We start from the raw sequence: 22,344 nt of genomic DNA, 5'->3' as shown, positions 1-22,344 counted from the left end.
TTAATCTTTTCTACTTTAGCTCTATCTAATCCTTTGAACAAGCTAGTGTAATCTACTTCATCATCACTAGAGTCCTCATCACTAGAAGTAGAGTACTTAGGAGTTTCTTGAGCGTTTACCTTCTTCTCCTTTGCCATTAGGCAAGTATGGCGCTCGTTGGGGAAGAGCGACGATTTGTTGAAGGCCGAGGCGGCGAGTCCTTCGTCGTCGGAGTCGGACGAGGAACAATCCGAGTCCCACTCTTTGCCAAGGTGTGCCTCGCCCTTCGCCTTCTTGTAAACCTTCTTGTTCTCTCTCTTCCCATGTCTTTTGTTTCCCTGGTCATTTTCATTATTGGGACATTGAGCAATAAAATGACCTGTCTTACCGCACTTGAAGCAGGAACGCTTTCCCTTTGCCTTGTTCTTGTTTGAGTACTCCTTGCGTCCCTTCAATGCGGTCTTGAAGCACTTGATAATGAGGGCCATTTCATCCTCATTTAGCCCGGCCGCCTCAACTTGCGCCACCTTGCTAGGTAGTGCCTCCCTGCTACTTGTTGCTTTGAGAGCAACCGTTTGAGGCTCGTAGATGGGCATTGGACCATTCAATGCCTCATCAACGTATCTTGCTTCCTTGATCATCACACGCCCGCTTACGAACTTTCCGAGTATTTCCTCGGGTGTCATCTTGGTGTACCTAGGATTTTCACGGATAGAATTCACAAGATGAGGATCAAGTACAGTGAAGGACCTGAGCATAAGTCGGATGACGTCGTGGTCCGTCCATCTCGTGCTTTGATAGCTCCTGATCTTGTTGACCAGGGTCTTGAGCCTGTTGTACGTTTGGGTTGGCTCCTCCCCCTGATCATTGCGAACCTTCCTAGTTCGCCTTCCACCAACTCCATTTTGGTGATCATGGTGGCGTCATTCCCCTCATGAGAAATCTTGAGGGTGTCCCAAATTTGCTTGGCATTATCCAAGCCGCTCACCTTGTGGTACTCATCCCTGCACAAGGATGCTAGCAAAACAGTGGTAGCTTGTGCATTTTTATGGATTTGCTCATTAATGAAAACAGGATTGTCAGTACTATAAAAAAGCATTCCGTTTTCAACGTCTCCCAAATACTTGGATGGAGAGAGAATATGTGACTACGCATTTTGTGACTCCAAAATGAGTAGTCTTCTCCATCAAAGTGCGAAGGTTTCCCAAGTGGAATCAAAAGTAAATGAGCATTGGAGTTAGACGGAATACGAGAATAGTCAAAAGAAAAGTTTGAGTTAATCGTTTTCTTTTTCTCGTCGTCGTCGTCTATTTGGGAAGAGGAAGACTCGTCGCTGTCGTAGTAAACTATCTTCTTGATGTGCCTCTTCTTCTTCCTGTCCTTCTTCTTGTGACTTGAGCCAGAGTCAGTGGGCTTATCGTCTCTTGGCTCGTTGAAGACAGATTCCTTCTCCTTATTGTTGACCACCATCCCCTTTCCCTTAGGATCCATCTCTTCGGGCGATTAGTCCCTTTTGTGAAGAGAACGGCTCTGATACCAATTGAGAGCACCTAGAGGGGGGGTGAATAGGTGATCCTGTAAAAACTTAAAACTTATAGCCACAAAACTTGATTAAGTGTTAGCACAATAGAATCAAGTGGCTAAGAACCGAGCTCTTGTGAAACACAATAGTCACAAAGAAAACAAGCATAAGAGACACGATGATTTATCCCGTGGTTCGGCCAAGTAACACTTGCCTATTCCACGTTGTGGCGTCCCAATGGACGAGGGTTGCACTCAACCCCTTTCAAGTGATCCAATGATCAACTTGAATACCACGGTTGTTTTCTTTCTTATACTCTTTCCCGTTTGTGAGGAATCTCCACAACTTGGAGTCTCTCGCCCTTACAACAAAGATCAAAGTGAAAGCACTTAGAGTAAGGGAGGGAAGCAACAAATCCGTAGCAATACGCACACACACAGCCAAGACTTGAGCTCAAATGAATCGCAATAAGTTCACCACTAGAACAGAGCTCAAATCACTAAGAAAGTCAATCAAGTGCGCGGAGACGGAGTTTAGAAGACTTAGAATGCTCAAAGTATGCTTGGGTTACTCTTCCATACGCCTAGGGGTCCCTTTTATAGCCCCAAGGCAGCTAGGAGCCGTTGGAGGCATTCTTGGAAGGCAATTCTTGCCTCCTGTCGGGTGGTGCACCGGACAGTCCGATGCACCAGCGGACATCCACTGTTCATTGTCCGATGCTGATCTCCTTCCTAAAATGGCACAGCCGACCGTTGTAGAATTGTAGCCGTTGGCGCACCGGACAGTCCGGTGCCCCCAGCCGATCGTTGGCTGGGGCCACGCGTCGCGTGCAGATTGCGCGGGCGACCGTTGCGCTGGCGGTCGTTGGCTCACCGGACAGTCCGGTGCACCACCGGACAGTCCGATGAATTATAGCGGTACGCTGCCGACGAATTCCCGAGAGTGGCCAGTTCGCCAGAGCCATCCTGGCGCACCGGACACTGTCCGGTGCACCACCGGACAATCCGGTGCACCCAGACTGAGCAGCAGTTGGCTGTACACAACCAACCCTTTTCTTTTCCTGATTCTAGCACTTAGACAAATATATTAGTACACAAAACCAATGTACTAAGTCTAGAATCATACCTTCTTGTTGATTTGCATTTCATTCATCATTTGGCACATAATTACTCACTTTAATATGTGTTGTGCACTTAATCACCAAAATATACTAGAGATGGCCCAAGGGCACATATCCCTTTCAACAAGTCCAAGCGCAATTAATGCACGCATTTAGGGGGAGGATAATCTACAAGTTGACCTCTTTGAGACTAATAGTGCTTTCAAGTTGATCATGTGTGTAGTCTCAATGTTTGAAAGGGAAATGGTGAATTTGGATAAAGAAAGGCAGTTTCACTACACATGGGTATCAAAGATTCATTGTCTTAATTCACTTGGTTTTCATTGCTTCTATTTCTTCACTCTCTATTTTTGTGAGGCAATGTGAAAGGCCAAGTGGATTTCTCCGTTTTTAGTGCTTGGGGAGAAATTTGAGCCCAAAACAAATGGGCCAACCACCACTTGAGTTTTCAAAAATGTTATGTGTTTTGAACTTGTCTTTTGATCTAAAACCCTACTGATAGCAAAGAGGAGCTCTTATTGTGAAGATTGCTAAAAGATTAAGTTTTTGATCAAAGGAAGTCACCTTAAGTCAAATTATTTTGGTTTGCCAAATTCAAAGTTTATTTGACTTAGAAGAAAGAAAACTTTGCAAATGCCTTAGATTGCAAGATAAAAAACAAGTGGTGGCTCAATGGTCCAAATATGCGAAACATTGGAAAATCTTAGAATTTTTCATTCAACTCAGTTTAAACTTCAATTTGCAACTTTTTTTATCTCATATTGAACATCAAACTTACTTAGAGTTAGTAATATTTTACTTTTTTGGTTGTGTTGGCATAAAACACTAAAAAGGGAGATTGAAAGGGAAATGAGCAATTAGGACATTTCTATAAGTTTTGGTGATTGAATGACTAAGAAACATCTTTGACTAACTGGTTTGCTAAGTGTATAAGCACAGGTTCACTCAAGTGCAAATTAAAGTAGTCAAGTCCAAATGAGATTAAACATGACCAAGAAGTGCAACATATTGAGAAAGGGTAAAACATTGAGTTTTGAACCTTTTAGTATGTTGCACAAACCTATTAGATCGATTCTAGCACTTTGGTTTGCTCACTCACTCAATATCTAGCAAAAAGTGTTTTGGACTTATGTTTGAGTTGAAATAGGAAATCTAAAATGGAGATGAGCTAAAAGGTATGAACCTATGACTTAGGCATGTCAAACATACTCTAAATATGTTTGTCTAAGTCATAGAATAGCTCCCAAGATTAGCCAATTCAAAGAGAAAAGGTTTGGTTAAAAAGCCTTAAGTTCAGCTCTCTAGCGATCACCAGATCGGTAGAGAGCTCCACAAAGAAGTCTCGGTGTCCTGGCGCACCAGACCGGTCTGGTGGTGTGCTGACCCACTTTACCGGAGAGGCTTGCGAGCATGCTCGGTCATCTGGGGCATCAACTCTTGGGTCTGATGCATTGGACCTCAGCTATAGGGAAGAAGCTAGCCTCGTGATTTTTCTTTAAAAAAACACCGAACCTTCACTGTTCATGGTTTGGTGGTGTACCATACCTCAGCTCCAATGGCTGCTTTAGGCTCCAACGGGTGGCTAACACGTGGCAGTCCGGTGCTAGCCAGAGAAGGAAAGGACCAATCAGGGTCACAAAGTTGGGGCTACAGGACCTAGTCCGATGGTGCACCAAACCGGTCTAGTGCCCCTGCAGAAGGCTGTTTCTATTTGGTTTCCAATGGCTCTTTGGCCATTTGTGCTATAAATAGAGCCCCTAGCCGGCCTCTACTGGTACCCAAGCATCACAAGAGCTATTGATCACTCCCTACCATAACACATTTGTGTCACTCTAGAGAGATCCGAGCACCAGTCTGAGTAGTTCTAGACATTCTTTTGATAGTGTGCTTTCAAGATCTGCATTCTTGTATTGTGTCATTGCATTTTGCCCTTGTGAGTGCTTCCTACTACTCCCTCTTGCTGTTCTTTGGAGTTCAAGCTCCCATAATGTGTACGACTGCAAGATACTCGATCTGTGGAGATCTTTGCGAGGAAAATCTATAAGAAAGAACTGTGGCGCCAAGTTGATCATTGGATCACTTGAGAAAGGTTGATTGCAACCCTTGTCCTTTGGGACACCATAACGTGGAGTTGGCAAGCATTTGAGGCATGATCGAACCACGATAAAAATCATTGTGTCTTATGTGTTTGATCTTTCGCAATTTGCTCTTCCTCCATTATCCTAAGTTCTTGATTACACTTGTGATATTGCTCTAGTTATAATTCCGCATCTAAGAAAGAGAAATCAAGTGAAGGAACTTGTTGGGGACTTGTTCTCAAATGCTATGAGTTAAGAACAAGGCAACACAAAAAGAGGTTAATGGTTAATGCCCTTCGTCCTTCGAAGCATTATTTCCCTTAGGATATAACGATCTTCGGACGAAGGTCATGAATGACGTACCTTCATCATCACAATATACATTAATGAAAGATGAAGCATATGAAACATGAGAAGTAACATGAATAATCATATGACATCATTAATATATCTTTATTATATTGTCATGGATGAATAAGAACAATATTGAATTATAATTGTACCTTTGGCTTGACAGAAGGCAAAAATCTAAGCGTAACGCACGAGCGAATACGAGCCAGCGTGAACAGTACAGGGGTACTGTTCACATATTTATAGGCACGAGATGTAGCCCGGTCAAAATTACATTTATGTCCTCAGCAACTAGTTACAATTATGACACAAATTATCATGGACCGATTGGTCTTTTCCTCTTTAAGTCGGTGCAGCCCTTCGTCTCAAGGCATGTCGCTATGCCGAAGCTCCCTGGATGGTAGCTTCGGCGAGTACCTTCGCGTTGTATTTGCTTATGTGCTGATCTTCCGAAGGTGTTTCTTCTTAAAGGACCTTCAGCGACGAAGCAGTCCCCCAACAGTAGCCCCTTCACGGTGCTAGATCGTTTTTCGTAACGAGCTTGATCCGTGAAAAATCTCCAAGGCTTCGGAATGCCGAAGGTCCGAAAAACACCTTCCTTGAGCTCGTTGCCGAGAAACGATTAAAATATTCCGAGCGCGAGGTGGCCCAGCGTGCGACAGGTAGGCACGATCTGGCGATTAACCTCCCAAGCGCCGAGTGGTCCACCATTCAGCGGGTGCGGGTAACTGTTCAGCGGGTGCGGGCAACTTGACGAATCACCTTCTCACCTACAACACTAGATAAACAGGCGGGTAGGTGTGAAGTTACCACAACATTCATTGTCATTGCACTGTTGTGCTGTTGAAAATTTTAACCATAGTCGAAGCTTTTTCACTGCATTTTCGAGCAAACCATCATCTTGAGTTAGCTTCGTCAAAAGAGGGAGCTTCGTCAAAGAACTGTAAAAAACATCAGCTTCGTAAAAACTGCAAAAAATTCATCATCAGATGGCCAGAGTACGCTCGACTGCAAGGGTGACCCGTGAAGGAGAGGAGGCCGAAGCCACCGAGACAGCCCCGATCTCTGAAGTCATGAGACATTCGGGATTAGTTGTGACAGAGGGGCCATTGACAAAGGTGCACCTACTGCCGAAGCTGAACAAGCTGATATCGAGGAAGAAAATGTTGATGAAGAAGAGGAAGACTATAACACTCTGATCCCAACAAAACCCAACCACTTAGATTTTGAAAAATCTACTGTGTCTGAGGTCGACGTGCCCATGATGATGAAGTTGGGTTACTTCGGAGAAGCTGAGAAGAAGCTTATTCGTTTTGCCGGGGAAGAAACCACTCCAAAGCCGAAGGATGACGAAGTAGTAGTTTTCAAAAGCTTTTTCAGAGCAGGATTGCGGTTTCCGCTTCATGAGATGATTGGAGAAGTTTTAGATAATTATGAAATCTATCTTCATCAGCTGACCCCTAACGCTATCGTTAGGCTCAGCATCTTCATCTGGGCCCTTCGAAGCCAAGGAATGGACCCAAATGCTGAAGCTTTCTGCCGAGTGCATGAATTGCATTACCAAACAAATGCCAGAGAAGACGGGTTACATGAAAATTTTGGTTGTTATAACTTTGCGTATCGCAAAGATACAAGGCTCCAGTGCTCAGTTATCGTACCAAATGGCCAACCGACTGGAAAAGTGAGTGGTTCTATATCAACGCTGATGAGAAGAAGAGGGAGAAGTTGAAGACGATGGTCATGAGTCCACTGAGTTTAAGCTTCGGACTGACCAGGCCCCTGTGCCGCATGACGTCGGGGTCACCATGCCAACAAGCTGTAGCAGAATTCAGGGTGGTAGTTGAACAGATCAACACTAGAGATCTAGTGCAATAATACTTGGCAAACAGGGTATCTCCAACGTTGAGTGAATGGAGTATGCCGAAGCTGAAGGGAACAAGGAAGAACAATGGACTTGTTCGATTGCCCTATCGCTTCAAGTTTGAGAAACAATTCAAAGAGCCTTGCCAAGAGTGGCTAGAAATGATTGAGACTATGTGCAACAAAATTTTAGGCAATTATACTAAAAAGAAGATCAACTGATGACTGCAGCCTTCGGCACCCGACCAAAACAAAGGTTAAATCGGGTAATGGACACTTTAAACTTTGAATACCCTGACTATGAACGACTAATCAAGGGTGCCGAAGGGCCAAAGAGAAAAAGGGTTGTCAGTGTTATGAGCAGACAGGCTACTAGGATGGTAAAAGAAGACGAAGAAACTTTGAAAAAAAGAAAATCCATTCCTGAGCCGAAGGTGGTGACCTCGAAGAAGAGAAAAATTGCAACTCCAGAGCCGAAGATGGCTGATATAGAAGAGGAAGCTCCTTCGACGCCTTCTGTTGCCGAAGTAGAAGAAATTTTAAAGGTAATGACCGAATCCTTACCTATCAAGCTGCTAAGTCCACTGGGGCCGCAACTGACGAAGCTTTTACAGAAGAAGGACAAGCCTTCGACAGCGAAAAAGGCGGTTGGGCCAAAAAAGCGAAGAATTGTTACTGTTATGCAGGCCATTGAGGAAACGCCACCGCCGGCCTCAGCATCAAAAATAACACCAGCTGCCGAAGTTGCTGCTCTGCCGAAGCTGCCACTGTCGAAGCTACCAATCTGAAGAGTACATTATCTGCTATTGATAAAGTGCTCTTGGATTTGGCTGCGGAGGAGACTGCTGCGGCTGCAGAAGAAGTCCTGGCCGCAGTGCTTGAGAAAGGGAAGGAAATTGCCGAAGATATTTTTGGAAGAAAAAGGCTTCAACTTTCAAAATATATTTGGTCAAGAATTATCCAAGGTTGAGAAGTAGGAGCTGCAGGATTATGCTATATCCTGTGGCTACCAGCCAGGAGCCATGCTCTTCGGCAGAATTAATGAAGAAGCCTTAGAATGTATTCGAGATCGAACTGGGGCGAAGATTATCAACACTCTGTCGAAGAGTGTTGGTTTTCCGAAGCTTGAAGCTGACATCAGCAGCTTCCAACGACAACATATCATTGACAACTTATTCTATTCTAATTTTAAGGTAAAGTTTTTTCCTCAACTTTTTATTGTTTTGCGATGAAGCAAATATTTCTGATGAAGGTTATTTTGCACAGAGTATGCTATTAAGCAAAGCGCTTAGGATGCAGCAAGATATTGAAGATAAAAAGAATGAGATTATAATTGAGGGCTTGGAAAAGGAAATCAAAGATCAAGAAGCCTCTCTAGAAAAGAAAGACTTTCTCCTTCAAACAATGGAGGATTCATTGACGGAAGCCCAAGCCAAAGTTGCTAAATTAAATGATGAACACCTTCGAAAATCAGAAAGTTTTGAGCAAGAAAAGAAGAATTTTGATGCGAAGCTTGAAGCCGAAGTCGAGAAAAGTTTGAATCTGCAAAAATCCTTAAAAGAGCTTCAGGACAGATGCTTGAACTTCGGCATCCGGTGCATGCAACGGCTGAAACAGGTCTTCAACTCAGTGGGAGCTAGCTCTGATAAATTTGAACATTCGGTTGAAGACCTGCCAAGCACCTTCGAACATATTGAAAGTGAAGTTGAGGCGCTTGACGAAGTTATAACTGGGCATGGTGACTTTTGTGCCCTACTAGCTTCTCGCGGCACAGCTGTAACTTTTATGAAGGCTAGTTGCACGCACAGAAAGATTGTAAACAGGCCGAACTTCAGCCTATCACCAGCGGACTTGACTGATATCCCCAGCCTAGCCCGAAGCATTGGAAATAGATTTATAACACAAATTTGGAGGAAGGGTGGGAGGGACTTAGCTGGTGACGAAGCTCGAAGTCATATGAAGCCGGTATTAAACTTGTACCTGTTGCTTACCTTCTCCTGAGATTACTTTTTACCTTATACTGCTTTGTTGTGCACACGATGACGATGCCGAAGGTCAATAATCCGAAGCTTGACGGAGACTGATGAAGCTGCTGCACAAAGCTTTAGAGACATTTGAATTATCTTTGTAAAAGATATTGTAATTTAGGAATCAAACATTACTCTATAAATTTGTCCATACCTTGTAATATATTTTTACCTTTTCATCCGTGTGTGAATTGCTTTGATGTGGACGAAACTTGTATATTTTGAGCCGAAGGCGAAAAACACCTTCCCTTCTTTTCCTACACAACAAAGCATATCTTTGCTTCTTTATACTCATCGAAGCTTTGTCATCAAAGTCGAAGCTTCTGTTTGTACTCTATGTTATGATGATGATGATCCTACGGATGTCTACATGAATGTGTATGAATGCAATGAATGATGTAATGTAACGTGCAAATGAATGTCCAAACACACACATGAAGCCACACCCAGACTCTGCATCCCCCGAGGAACGTCTTTTGAGTCTTAAGCTCTGCATCCCCTTAGGAACGTCTTTTGAGCTTCTTCACCTTCTATTTCGGTGGCGTAAGTTCTGTATCCCCTTAGGAATGTATTTTGAACTTCTTTGCCTTCTATTTCGGCGGCATAAGTTCTGCATCCCCTTAGGAACGTCTTTTGAACTTCTTCGCCTTATATTTCGGCGGTATTTGGCTCTGCATTCCCTTAGGAACGACTTTTGAGCAGAAAACTTACGCTGCGCTCCCTTAGAAACGACTTTTTGTAGCTTCGTCATGCTCTGCATCCCCTTGGGTACGACTTTTGAGCTTCTCCCTACTTTTCCTCTTTTTTTCTCTGCACTCGATGGTGCATGCTCAGATTTTACATTTTACATCCACTTGGGGGATTTGGCTCTCGTGGAGCTAAATAAGAAAGGAAAATTACAAGCTATGGCCCCATTAAAAACCTTTCTCCCCCTTTGGAAATGAAAAGGGTGCCATAGAAAAAATGAAAAAATATTACATCAAATTACATGTAATATTGCCAAAGCTCATCCGCATTCCATGATCTGGGTATGTCGTTGTCGTCCATATCCTTCAATCTATAAGAACCGGGCCTCGACAAAGATACTACCAGAAAAGGTCCTTCCCACTTCAGCTGCAATTTGCCTAATGTGTCCGGATTGGCCACTCTCCGAAGCACCAAATGCCCTGGCTTAATATTTTTCAACCGAACCTTTCTGTCACACCATTTTATTGTTTTGGCTTGATATTTATTGATGTTCTCCACAGCCTGAAGTCTGGTCCCTTCTATAGTATCTTTTGCTACATGATAATTAGCTTCGTCATCTGCCGAAGCTGCTGTTCTTATTGACCCTACTTTAGCTTCTTCTGGAGTTATAGCTTCGTCACCAAATAATAGTTTGAAAGGTGTAAAACCTGTCGATCTTGACGTGGTTGTATTGTGGCTCCACACTACTTTAATCAACTCATCTGGCCACTTTCCTCTAGGATGATTGAATATTAGCTTCATTATTCCCGTCATTATAATGCAATTTGCTCTTTCTACCAGCCCGTTTGACTCCGGATGCCTAACTAATGCAAAATGAATCTTCGTGCCAATTTGGTCACATAAATCCTTCAATGTTTCGACATCAAACTGTGTTCCATTGTCCACAGTTATAACCTTTAGCACACAGAAGCGACAAACAATATTTTGCCAGAAGAATTTCTGGACTGTAACCGAAGTTATTGTAGCAAAAGGCTTTGCTTCAATCCACTTAGAAAAATATTCTACAGCCACCACAACATATTTCAAATTACCTTGCGCTGGTGGAAGTGGGCCTAACAAATCCAGGCCCCATCTTTGCAATGTATTAGCTAGGTGAGAGATGAAGGTTGCTTCTGGTCTCTTGCACATTTTTGACAATTTTCACATTTTTGAACTAACTTTGTTGCATCCGAAGCTGCCTTCGGCCAGTAAAATCCTTGTCTAAACACTTTTCCCAGCAAGGGCCTAGACCCAATATGAGATCCACACAGACCTGCATGTATCTTCGTCATTAATTCAATACCTTCAGTTCTGGATAAACACTTAAGGAGTGGAGAACAGACTCCATGTTTATATAATTCCCCTTCTATTATCACATACGATATTGTCCTTGCTTCCATTCTCTTATTATAAGCTTCGTCATTTGAAAGACAATTACCTTGTAGGAAAGATATAATTTCAGTCCTCCAATCTTCACTATGTACTGGAGAAATTGCAAGCACTGCTCTCTCCATAAGTTCAACCGAAGATGCTTTTATTGTCTCAAAAAATACTTCCGAAGGTAGTGGGAGCCCCTGTGCCGCTGACTTGGCTAGCAAATCAGCATGCTCATTTTCCCCTCTTGGAATATTCTTAACAGAAAATCCTTCGAAAGAAGCTTCGAACATTCGAACTGTGTCCAAATATTTTTCAAGCTTCGGGTCTCTGGCCTTGCTAATTTTGTCAATATGACCAGAAATGACTTGAAAGTCAGTTTTAAGGATGGCCCTTCTTATTCCCATTGCCTTCAACTTCCGAAGCCCCAACAGAAGTGCTTCGTATTCAGCAATATTATTTGTACAACTGAAGTCAAGTTTTGCTGCATAACATGTTCTGACTTTAGAAGGGGCAACTAGGACAGCAGCCGCTCCTGCACCGAAGGTTCACCAGGAACCATCGCAAAACACTGTCCAAGCTTCGGCGTCTTTATTTGTTTCTTCTTCCTGAGCCCCTGGCGTCCAATCAGCGATGAAGTCTGCTAACGCCTGGGACTGAATTGAGGATCTATGCACATAGTCAATACTGAACTCATTAAGCTCCGCAGCCCATTTTCCAATCCTTCCAGTAGCTTCTCTGTTCCTCATTATGCCCTTCAGAGGCTGTGACGAAGAAACAATTATGTGATATGCTTGAAAATAATGCCGAAGCTTCCTAGAAGCCATTAACATAGCATACAACACTTTCTCCAATTCTGTATAATTTTTCTTTGATAAACTTAAAACTTTGGAGACAAAGTACACTGGAGCCTGCTTTTTGATTTGGCCATCTAGCTTCTCCTGTACAAGAGCCGCACTAATTGCAGAGTGTGAAGCTGCCACATATAAGAGTAATGGAGCCCCTGGCGAAGGTGGAGTTAATGTCGTTAGATCAATCAAGTATTGTTTCAACTCTTCGAAATCTTTTTGTTGAGCCGGACCCCATTGAAAAACTTCGGCTGACTTCAGTATTTCAAAGAATGGTAGATTTCTTTTTGCTGATCTGGATATGAATCTGTTCAATGATGCTAGTCTTCCTGCCAGCCGTTGTGCCCCCTTCTTTGTGCTTGGTGGCTCCATCCGACTGATAGCTTCGATCTTGCTCGGGTTGGCTTCAATTCCTTTTGTTGATACTAAACAACCAAGGAACTTGCCCTTCTTCACCCCAAAAACACACTTTTTTGGATTTAACTTCAGGCCAGCTTGCCTGAAATTGGCAAATGTCTCTTGCAAATCAGCAATGTGGTTTTCTTGCTTCGTGCTTTTCACTATGATATCATCAACATAGGTCAGTACATTCCTGCCTATTTGAGAATGAAGGACCTTGGCTGTTATTCTGCTGAAGCTTCCTCTAGCATTTTTAAGCCCCTCAGGCATCCGAAGATAGCAATAGGTACCACTAGGGGTTATGAAGCTAGTCTTCGGCTCGTCTTCCTTCTTCATCCAAATTTGATGGTAGCCTGAGTAACAATCCAACAGACTCATGAGCTCTGAAGAAGCTACTGCATCTACTAGAGAGTCTATTCTTGGCAATGGGAACTCATCCTTTGGACAAGCCTTGTTGAGATCTGTGAAATCAATGCACATTCTCCATTTACCATTGGCCTTCTTCACCATAACAGTGTTGGCTAGCCATTCTGTATATTTCACTTCTCTGATGACACCAGCACTAAGAAGTCTCTTCACTTCGTCCCGAGCACCTTCAGCTTTGTCTTCAGACATCTTTCGAAGCCTTTGTTTTCTTGGCCTAAAAGATGGATCCACATTGAGTGAATGTTCAATGACATCTCTATTGACACCACAGAGATCATTGGCTAACCAAGCGAAGACATCTTTGTTGTTGAATAAAAATCTTAGCAAAGTCTTCTCTTGCTCTTCAGATAGCTGAGACCCCAGCAATACCCTTTGTTCTGCTATGTCTTCACATAGGAGCATAGGCTTTGGCTGGTCCGTCGAAGCAGCCTTCTCTCTTTTGTATTTATACTGCTAACAGGCTTCGGCTCCATCTATATTATGAATTGCCTTTGAATCTGTCCAGTTTCCTTCGGCCCTTCTGGCAGCTTCTTGACTCTCATGGACAACAATGGGCCCTTGTTCCGAAGGTATCTTCATGCATAAATATGCTGGATGAAGTATTGCTTTGAAGGCACCTCGGTAAAACAAATCACCGTGTCTACTCGCTTTAATTCTCACTTGATTTGTTTGCCCTCTTTCCTCTCTCTAGCGTTTCCTTGCTAGTATTAATTTGAGTTTGCTTCCATACGTCATCCGCATCCTTTGAGCAACTCTTAGCAAGAGAAACACTCTTTCGGACTTGAATTTAATTCTAATGCTAACCCTGGCCTTTAGTGTGTGTTTAAATTTATAAATTTCAGGTTTCGCCTATTCACCCCCCTCAAGGCGACTTTCACACTCAAAGTTCGGGAGCTACACCCAATGGGCGCACCTTCGGTGCACCCATCGACAGAGCAGAAATCAGGCCATATAACAAACCCATAAGCCAGACCAAGAATCTTTAGGCTGATTATTTCAAAATCAACTCAAAGATTTGGGACGTTGTGGGGGACAGATATCCACCGGGTCCACTAGAAGGCGAAAGGGCCTCGCACGGGGCCTCGGGCCAGTTACCCCGCAAGGCCATCCCTTCGTGGGCCGGGCTAGAGCTATTGGCGAAATGGGCCAACCTGAGAAGGAAACGGATTCAAGCCCAAGCAATCCGTCGAATCGTGCACTATCCAAAGAAATCATCTGACTTTCCCGCGCATGACGTCCTAGAATATTGGGGCGGATTAGGGATGAGTCGGTGATGTTTTCGGGAGATCAGTTCAATCGGTTCACTATTATTTAGGAAGCATGTGATCATGATGTACATGCGGAGTGCCCCACGGTCGTGTATATAAGGCCTAGGGGTACCCATCATTTTCATCGACCATCTACCCATCTCATTTGTTTTTCTCCATTCAGGAGACATCGCTTGTAACCCACCACATACAGATCCACCCCAGGAAGTAGGGTATTATGCCTCTCCAAGCGGCCCGAACCTGCAGAAAATCGTCTCTCTCTCTGGCGACCAACACAAACCATTGAGTTACAGTCAACAGCACCGTCCTACCCAAAAGCACCGCAAGGGTAACCCTGGGTGTGCGGTCAGACTCTAAACACCGACATACATTGCTATGGACGGTCAAATCATTCTCATGTTTAACTCTAGATTAATTAAGAATGATGTATGTTAGTTTATTTGTTCATTTCGTCTTCACAACCACTTTTTTTCCGGTTTGTCTAGAATGTTTTTATTCTCCTGTGTATCTTTGTATCACTTTTTCAGTCGTATTTCGAATGTGTGGACGAGGGTTTGACAACAATATACGTATGTATGAAGAGAAAAGATACGATTTATATAATTATAATACATAAATGGTGAAATACAAATAATTGTGTCCACCTTTTATTTCATACATAATTTCTTTTCTATAATGTAACAAGGTATGACACTACACACATGGTATCACTTTTGAAAGATATGCTTGTCTCCTCTCTAGATATCTGTTGATTAAATAAGTCCTCGGGGTTTGGATCAAGGAGCGTCGAATTGCTGCAATTTAGTAAATCATATGTAAAATAAGATGATTAATTAATTCCAATTTTTAACTTGGTGCTAGAAACACTAACTTTGCAGCCGATGTGTAGTGTGATGCTCTAGATCGAAATAAACGGTGGTATGGTCTGAGATTTACAAGCATCCTATTGTTATAATAGTAGAGTTAGAATTATTATATTAGAATTAAAAATCATGAATTATTAATAAGCATGTGTTGAAAGATTTTGGGTACAGGAGAATTTACTGTGTTGCTTGTTACGACGCATCATAGTTCCGATAATTATGCTCCTATTATCTCTAGCTAGTACCCACCGTAGAGCATTTCTTTGCAATAGGTCAGGCCATATACCCATGCCTATTATATCCCACCTATAAATAAAGCTTATATTGTTAGAATAAAACTTAATGACACTCAATGTCTAAAAAAGGATGTATTTATGAATCACTGACCTGGAAACCATTAGTATGGCCTCTCTATACGACCTTCCTCCGATGTGCTCTCTTGGCACCAAATGAATAACTATTCCTTACATCTGAGCCATTCACATGTGATGGTTTAAATTTGAATAAATTGGTTAAGTCGGTATAAGTAGAATTCATATAGAAAGAAGGATCATTACCTACAAACCTCTTATGAAGTTGTTGGATGACCTCATGAAATGGCATAAGATGTTTTGGATACGGCGAAAACTGAATAGGCACGTGGAATGGCTCCACAGTAGTATGGGTTGCCAACGTCAATTCTAGGCTTTGTCCAAAATTCTGAAATTGCCACGCCCCCCCAGTTTACACAAAACGCCACTCCGTATAATGTATATGTAGATCCTTGTTGGAGTAAGGCATGGAATCGTTGGACATGATCGTGGTATGAAATTTCTTCTATTTTTTATCCCTAGTCATTTCAAAATACAGGTCGTATGAGTAAGAGAACTATGTTGACGTCATATATTTCCTATTGAATGTTCGATGATGTGACTTACAGTTATATCCTGTGGAATAAAATGTTGGCTATCATCACGTCTAGGGAACTTAACAACTATTCTCGCTATGATACTCTTTATTTTTGGTAAGCCAATGTTTTCAACGTCATCAAATAGCACGAAGCTACATTAAAAGTGAGTTCAGATTTGGTTGTCCACGCATATAGATATGAATGTGAAATGTGTACTTACGGGGACTCAGTAGGAACGGGATGTAGTACTGCAACTGTCCTATTTTGTTTAAGTGTAGACGGTGCCATTTGTCTTCTAGTGTTGATCCTAGTGACAGAAGGATTGTAGTGAAATGATTGAGGAAAGAAGCCAAGCAACAGAATTGTTGCTGGCCTTTTCAACCCTAAACACAAACCAAAATACACCGAAACAACAGTACCAGTCGCGTCAGTTTTAAATGCATGATTAAGAAAGGATAGCTGGCTATTAAAAAACACAAGCAATTCGAAAACAGCAGTACCAAGTCAGAAAAGGCTTCTACAACAAATGGTAATCTCAAACCTTCGAGACTAAAGTTTCTTTGGGTATGGTCATCACCCCACAAAATACATAGAAGCCATTGCTAAACAGGTGAAGACGCCCATAATAGTTTTGACTAATAATGATGCTATTATATGTAATTTAATATGGAAACCGGAAACAATGAAGTACCAATAGCACTGGAAAAATAAACCATAGTGAAACATGAATATGTACACATTGTGACCTAGCAGACTACACATAAATCTGAAAAAGACCTTTTAAGTGGAATTTATCTCACACTCTAGAGGTACTCAGAAGCGCAAAGTTATTAAGGTTAAAAGAACCTTTTACATGGAATTTATTTGAAAGTCTAGAGTTAAGACGGAATGACATAAAACTAACAAAAATGCAATCATATTGGAGGCAAACAAAAAAAATAAAAATACACCAAAAGCGAAGTATAGAATATAATCACTTTGAAATATGTGTACCTTGAATTCCACTCGTGTTAGCTTCAGACAAAGTTATCGATGAGGCTTCGGTCGCCGGCGATGTCTAAGACCTTCAAAATCTCCGCGACCCGGATCAAGATGTGGAAGGAACAGATGCACGTAAACAGCTAGCAATAAAATCAAGGAACGCGAAGCAATCAGTAAAATTTACATGTATGAAAAGCAGATTTCTGGCAAACTCATTTAAGTAATCAAAAGGTAAATGACAAAGTCTGCAACAAACACTACATGCCTTTTACAGTGAAATAACAGTTATGAAACAACATAGTGTTGAACTCTTGATAAACTACTATGTAGCAGCATTAGAATATGTTCAACACAAGACAATGCATCACCACATATTGCATGCATTGGAGTTGGCAGATAATTTGATCTAACTAATATGTTTTCTCTAATGTTTTTAATAGATGAAATAGTTGAAATGGCTCCTGTGTCACGCAAAGGATATAAGCGAAAGGTAAAACACAAGGGGGAAATATAAATGTAGAAGTAAGATTGGGATAAGTACTTGCCTCTGTGTTTTCTCTATTACAGCTATTGATGGTTCATCCAATAGTTCTGATATCTTTAAACTGGACATCCAAACCAGGATATAAGCATTACACTCAAAAAAACCAAAATAATAAAACAAAGGCACATTATAAATAAACATTGGAATATGAGCAGAGAAACACCTTAGTTTGTTTGAACAAAGTCTCTTCCACCTGTGAAGATAACAGAGAACAAAAGATGCAATTCAGTGAACAACTAGATATTATGATGCAAGAATAATAACTATTGTGTTCATGTATTCAGTAATGTAAATTGTGACTCAAGGGTTTGAAGCCCCTCCACAGGAGAAATTAAATTGTCCAAATCAAGAACCAGACCTTGATAGCAAGAGACTCCTAATCTTTGTTATGAGAGAAATGTAATTACGTTTGGATGAGAGAGTTGCGTTGCATGAACGACTTTAGTGTTTTTATCCCCTAGAGTAGCCCATTTAATCCTGCTCCTCTATTTCCAATAATCATTTTGCAGCTTAAGAAGGTGATCAATATTCTGAAGTTCCACTCCATAACTGAGAGATCTCTGTATTCTTCCAAGATGTCCAAAAACTGAAGCACTGATGTGTTGGTTGAATTTAATGTAGCCAAAGATTTTAAATTCTTCTACCAAGATCTTAGTGTGGATCTTAGATTTTTAGATTTTGCTGCCAAATGTTTTGCATGATCCAGAATAGGAATATTCGTCTTCCAGCCTTGAAGTAGAACATAATCAAATTGCTCATGCTTCATCTAGTAATTTTCAAACCAAAAAAGTAAAGATTTAGGGATTTTAGAAGAAATTATAACAACATATGGCACATGACTAGAGCTTTCACGAGATAAAGAATGAACTTCTGATCTAGGATAGTTAAGAATCCAAGACGTAGATGCAAAAACCCAATCCAAATGTTCCAATAATGGGGGTGATTGATTATTACTCCAAGTGAATTGAGATCTCAGGAGGGGCAGTTCCTCTAGACCCCAATCACTTATAGCATTATTGAATTCTAGCATCTCATGAATATTTCTACCCTGACTATTTCTATCTGTCATTCTTCTAATAAGACTGAAATCTCCCACTACAAGGTAATCATAATTGTTCTTCATTTGGAATGAAGAAAGCCATTGAAGAAACAATAATTTAGTCGAATGGAATGTAGGAGCATATACATTCCCTAAAATTCAACTGGACCCCATGAGGGTGGAGGTAAATTTCAGTGAATATAGTCATTTTGGAAATCCAATTCACCTTTGAATCTATCTCCTCTCCAAATAACAATTGACCCACCAGAAGCGCCAACTGATGGCAAAAAAGGAACTCGTCAAAGGAAGGTGGGCAAAATAGTTTAATAAAGGCAATATGAATAGAAGGCTTTTTTGTTTCTTGCAAACAAATAATGTCACTACTGGTTTCTGAAATCTTACTCCTAACCACCCTCCAACAATTGGGGGAATTACTTCCTCTGACATTCCAAGACAAAATTTTCCAAAGTCTCATAGAATTTAGATTCACCATTTATAAAATGTAAAGGCAAGAAGAAGCGTTGAACTGACGATAACCAAATATGATGGTATACCATCCAATCCAACATACTATAATAATAATAATAATTTTTTGTGCCAACACCAACACCACCAACCCAATAAGTCATATGGTTCGACATAATAACCAAAATAACAATATCACACAGAGTTTAGATCTTAACAAAAGATCATAATAATTCCAGCACCCAAATTTTTTTAAATAGGTTTCCATCTTCAAGTGCTCCGAGAGGAAGAAGTCATCCCCCTTGAGGACTAGACCCGAGCAATACATCCTCCTTTAAGACATGTGCAAGTAAGAGCTTCATCGGTTAGGTTAGACTGTGCTTAGGGATATTGCATAACTGACTTCCCAAACTCCTTATAACTTTAGAGTTAAGAGTGGGAGGGATTGGTGCGCTCGATTTGAAACCCCCTGGATATTTTTTTAATCTTTCACTTCGTTTGAGCCCCAAAATTGACACTGGGGTTTTAGATCTTTTCTTGCCAGATGGAGTTTTTAGACATTTAGAATCAAAATTGCCGATATCCTTGATAAAAGACGGCCCATAAACATGAGAGACTCCCACTGAATTCAATTCCTCACATAATACTTCCCATATTTTGCTTGAAAAGAATTCTTTAGCCCATACAAAATTGTTCGGGTTGTGAAGAAGATGTTAGACTATGTGTGTGAGTGTGTGTGAACCAGCACCACTGTTGGGTTGCCAGCCCATTAAGGTTAGGGTTGAGTCTATATATATTATATCCCATCCATTATCAATACAACAATAGTTCACTATTCTACATGGTATCAAATAAGGGTTTCCTTCCTCTCCACCCCACAGCCGCCACCTCATCCCTGCCTGCCCCGGGAGGCTCACCCATCCCTCTCGGGGCGGCCCTTCTCCCCAACCCACAGCAGCCGCCAGCCGCCTCCCACACAGTGGCCCTGCAGCGCGCGTACGGCTCCGCCGCCGTCGCTGTCATCTTGAGCAAGGACATGGACAACGGCGAGCTGGCGTAGCTGCTGCTGTTGCCCCCGCCGGCGCCGACCGCCTTGATGCGGCGCAGGACGTAGTCGTTGCTCATCTTGAGGCGGACCACCTCGGCCTGCGCCAGCGCCAGCTGCGCCTGCAGTGCCTCTACCTGCTGCTGCAGCGGCGCCCGCGCAGCCATACACCGGGTCCCTGACGCGCGCGTTGGCCTCGTACACCATTCTGCTCCCTGCCTCCCTCGATCCCGACCTCCACACGCTCGACCTCGGCGGGAACCGCCTCGAGGGCGCTGTCCCGCCAGACCTGCTCCTGCCGGCCTCGCGCAGCCTCAAGGTGCTCATCCTCGCCAACAACGGCGGAGTCTCCGGTGAGATCCCTCCCCGCCGGCTTCGCTGGCAACACCATGGAGGGCACGCTGGAGGGGGGCCCTCTGCTCTGGTGGTGCTGGCGTCGGTGGCTCTGCCAGCCCGCCCCTACCCGCTTGTCCTCTTCCTTCCGTGTCGGCCGAGGCCACGCACATGGCGCTGCCTCTGCCACCCCTCCTCCTCCTTGGAATGCTTGCCTCCCGCGCGCCGGCCCAGACGGCCACGCTGCACGAGCGCGACGCGGCGGTGCTGCGGGACCTCAGGGAGCTCCCGTCGACTGACGGCCCGCGGTGCCTCGCCCTCCCTGCGTTCGGCACCCCTACGCCCGTGGTGGCCGCTGGTAGAAGCACAGGCCCACCCCTCCCTCCCAGATCCGGCAACCAGCGATGCTTCATGCTGTAGGCCACGACAGCACTTCCTCCGGCACCGCAGCGTGCAAGCTCGCGCCCGGCCGGTGGTCCCAGCGCGCAGCTTCGGCCCCAGCCTCCCCGGCGTCCTCAGCCGGCGTCGATGCCCCCACGTGCAGCACCCTGGCCTTCCTGCGTGCCTTGTCCACCACTGCCCGCCGCAGCGCCGGGCCTCTGGCCACCACCGCCGGCTCCCTCTCCGCCGCGTCCTCCGCCGGCACCCTCGCATGTGCCATCTCCCCTCATCGCGCTAGCCACCTCCTAACTACCCGCGCTGATGCGCAGCAGCGCCTCACCCTTCGACTTTCTCCTGTCGCCGGCGTCGTTCACACCCCTTGCCAGGTCCGGCGCAGGCCCCTGCCTGGCTGGACCCGCCCCGCCGCCCACCCCTTCATCGCCTTCGTTGGATCCATGGCTGCCGCGGCCTTCTCGGCCGGATCCACGTAGCTGCGACCTTCCCGGCTCGATCCGTCGTTCCTTTGGCCGGATCGCGTCTTCCCGGCTGGATCCGTCGCTGTCGTGGCCTTCCCGGTCGGATCCGTCGTTCCCCTTCTATTCTGCCGCGGGCACGGACTCTATGACCGGTGCAGACGCGTACGCTGCTGTCGGCCTCCCTGGCGGGGCTCCTCGACGTCTGTCCTTCACTATTCTACAGAAGAGAATAACAAAAATTAACCCAAGGATTGTGGACAATTACTATGCATGGATTTATAGCTAGAGGTCAATGAAAGATATACCTGCCTTAGCCTAGAAAATCCTCCTGAGCCGAAAGAGGGGGAGAGCCTGCTTCTACAACTAACCCAACAAAATGAACAGTGGGCAATTGGGCCTCCCCATCGTCATCACTGGCTCCCACTTCATCTCCATCCTGTAGTAACTCTTTGATATTAAATTCATGGTGAAGAAATTACCCTTCTAGGTGAATATTGTCCGGGATGTAAAATGCTACTTCTATATCCATGTCCACATGCAGCTGCTGAACCTCCTCCTCGGAAACATGACCAAAGCTTCCTTCTTCATCGAAGATCTAAATATCATCATTATCTTCAGGAAAAGGAGGGTTATAAAAGACATTATTTACTGCCTGCACTAAGATTTGTTGCATCAAATTTTCTTCTGGTAGGGGGAGAGTTTCTTCCAAGAGCTCATTTAGATATAAATATCTTGTTTGTTAGCTTGAGCACCATCAACATTCCCTTGGTTTGGTAACACCCCTTCTTGTTGTTGGGTCGGGGCAACATTGTTCTGGTTCTGAATGGGTGCATTTCCAGCCTGGCCCAAAAAATGTAACAAAAAGGAACCACCCCATTCTCAGGTATTTTTGGTATTGAGTCTTCATCTTGGGGGATTTAGCCCGACATGGTATGTTGAATGATCTCGCATTGCACTGTCCACTATCGACCTTGAAAACCTTTACACTCTGACACCAATATGAACTAAGGGATCAAGTTTAGGTCCACTACTCGAACATTCAGTAAGACTACTGATGATGTGTTGATCAAACTCCCAACTAATCAATCTACCAAAAATCTAAAGGGTAACCAAGCAACATAATCTAGGCTTCTTGATTAAAATAAATCGCCCTCATATTGCTATCTTCATTATGTTTAATAATCATAAAGAAAACATCTCTGTAGGCATGAGGATTTGCAAGTATTAGATTATCAATATTTCTGGGATGAACAAAGCGAACCAGTGCCTGACCAAGATTTGTGTGCTGGATATCTCAAATGGTGATTCACTTGTGACAAACCAGAAAGTCCTCCATATCGTTGACCGCAG

This window comes from Zea mays, chromosome 6, assembly GCF_902167145.1.
Source record: "Zea mays cultivar B73 chromosome 6, Zm-B73-REFERENCE-NAM-5.0, whole genome shotgun sequence".
Taxonomy (NCBI): Eukaryota; Viridiplantae; Streptophyta; class Magnoliopsida; order Poales; family Poaceae; genus Zea; species Zea mays.
This window is presented reverse-complemented; position numbering follows the sequence as displayed.